The 2,575-nt window shown below is 46.8% G+C and overlaps 1 pseudogene; it reads left to right on the top strand.

Annotated features, from left to right (window-relative positions):
* Positions 1-277: 277 nt before the first annotated feature.
* On the top strand, positions 278-2,148 carry LOC133226006 (G-protein coupled receptor 35-like; annotated as a pseudogene).
* The last annotated feature ends 427 nt before the right edge of the window (positions 2,149-2,575 follow it).

Raw genomic sequence — 2,575 nt, 5'->3', positions numbered from 1 at the left:
CCTTGGCAGAGCTGGGGAACGGTTGGACTTAAAGGTCTTTTGCAACCTCTTTCATTCTGTGATGCTGTGGGGCCAGCAGGAGCTGGGAGAACGTGGCTTTCAGGTCAATGTCTTGTTCAAGGGCTCCTTCTGCAGCCCCCCCTCCCTCCCATCCCCTAGGGATGAGTAACTTCTTCCTCAGGCTGGGAGATGCCTGTGTTTGCTCCTGCAGGCTGGCTGGTGCAGGGGCTGGATGGAGCTGTGTGCTCACCCTACACAGCTCTCATGGTTGACCATCATGGGTCACACAGCTGCTTGGGGAACCAAGAGGAGAGGTTTGTGGGGCAGTAGCAAGGGGTTTTGCAGTGGGTTTGAGAGCAGCATCCCGGCTGCCACCCCTTTCTGCTGTGGACACAAAGGTGACTGCACTGCAGCAAGGCTGCATCAGCAGCATCAGCCTTAGCAGCTGGGCTCTGTGCAGGCAGCTTTGCTGTTGTGCCAGTGTTGAATATTAACAGTGTCCAGCCTGGACCAAAATCTGCATATCCTACACCAAGATGTTGATAAAGCCTGGAAAGCAGCAGGAAAGGGACACAGCCAACTCCTACTGGATTTCCCCACTATACAGTTTGTGGTTCCCCCCAGTGTGCGTCCTCTAAGTACCTTGTCCTGCTGTGGAAATACAGCCTGTGCTGTGTGGGCCCTTGGCTGGTGGTAGCTGTGGGCCATGAAATAGGCAGTGGGGGTGTTGAAAGGGCAGTTGTGAGCGTGGTGAGCTGGTAGCAGAAGCCATCAGTGGCAATGTGGCAAATGAGTTTCTGTCTGTTATCAATGATAAGAGAGGTAATAATCCTCCTACTGGACCTACTACAGCCAGTGAAAATACAGTAATGAAAATAAGCCCCATTGCCAGTATTTGAAGAGCTACAATCTGCATTTATAAAGAGGTTTATGTTAATAGCAATTATTGTACTGTACATAGCTCTCTTGTCCCATCTCTTCTGATCTCAGCAAATGATGGTGCAACTAATCCCAGAGGATTAAATGCTTAAGGGAAAGAACAGGGAAATTACACAGAAGTGAAACTCTGGCTGGCTCAGTGCTCTCTTTGGGGATCCCACTGAACACGGTTGCCTTCTGGGTCTTCTGCTGCAAACTCAAGAGGTGGACCGAGACCAGGGTGTACATGATCAACCTCATAGTCGCAGACAGTTTCCTGCTTTTTGCCCTACCTTTCTTGATATATTTCACCACGTATGAGCATCCCATAGACAACCTGTGTTTCGCCATACAAAGGATTTACTTTACAAACATGCCTATGAGCATCCTGATCATCACCCTGATAGGGATTGATTGATACATTGCCATCAAGTTCCCTCTAAAAGCAAAGATTCTTCGATCCCCACTGAAATCAGCTTCCATCTGTGGGGCTCTTTGGATAATACTAATGATTTATTCCTACTTGAGTCCACAATTTCATAACAAAAAGGAAAAATTCTGCTTTCGGAAACAGTCTACTCAACCTAGTTACACAGCACTGGTGTCCATCATCTTTGGCTATTTTATTCCCTTAGTGATTGTGACTTTTTGCTCAGTACAAGTCACCAGATGTCTCAAGAAGAAGATGGTCACGAGTCCTCATGAGACAAAATTAATCTAGAGAGCAATCCGCATTATTTCTGTGAATCTGTGTGTGTTCACCGTATGTTTTGCACCCTTCTACATTGCTGTGCTCTTGCGGTTTGCAGTGGATGTTGCTGGAGCTTGTTCTCTGCTCTCGAAAGTTAGCGCCTGTGTTCACATCTGTGCATGCTTAGCAAACTCTAACTGCTGTTTGGATGCATTTTGCTATACTTTGCAGCTACAGAACTTCAAGAGTTTCCTTCTCTGTTCCCCACTTGCCTGTCGCTGAGGTGCAAGGTGAACCAAAGCCAAGAATCCTCGTCACCCACAGATCAAGTCATGACATGAACAAGGTGTAGCACACTACAGGTATTCAGAGCCACAGGGCTGCTGAAGTTTTGAGGCAGAGGGAATAGGACCATCTACAGTATTTGCAATCATTGTAGCTACAGGCATACGTGCAAAAAGGGGCAATCCCTTCCAAGGGGTCTGATATTAACTTGAATTTTGTCCTTCTGTCCTCAGTGACTTGACTCCAGCATTGACCATAGTATCAGAGCTTCAAGAGGGAGAGCCATGTGGAATGGAGAATAGATGATAAGGCAACTGTTTCCACCATGCACTCATTGGTACATAACATGCAATTAAACATAGGAAACTGAGCACCCATACAGCAATACACAAACCCACTTCTGGTACTGTTATACAGGTGGTCACTTAAAACCAAGGAAAAAAACCAAACATGTACTACAATGTCAAACCTAATACATCTGTGCTGCTCACACCAACCCATACACTGGTAGTTCCCTGCTAGCCTATATGATTTCAAAGCTTGCAACTATCACCAGGACACAGCTATTGCTGTGCATGGAGTAAAGACAGTGGCCTGAGACTATTGCCCTGTTCCTGCCCTTTAACACTTGTATCAGCTTGTGGCAACACCCTGGCGTTTGTGGAACTAAAACCATTGTAG

This window comes from Neopsephotus bourkii, unplaced genomic scaffold (genome assembly GCF_033783945.1).
Source record: "Neopsephotus bourkii isolate Nb327-2 ecotype Australia unplaced genomic scaffold, CSIRO-AGI_Nbou_v1 NB_1768, whole genome shotgun sequence".
NCBI lineage: Eukaryota > Metazoa > Chordata > Aves > Psittaciformes > Psittacidae > Neopsephotus > Neopsephotus bourkii.
This window is presented reverse-complemented; position numbering and strand designations above follow the sequence as displayed.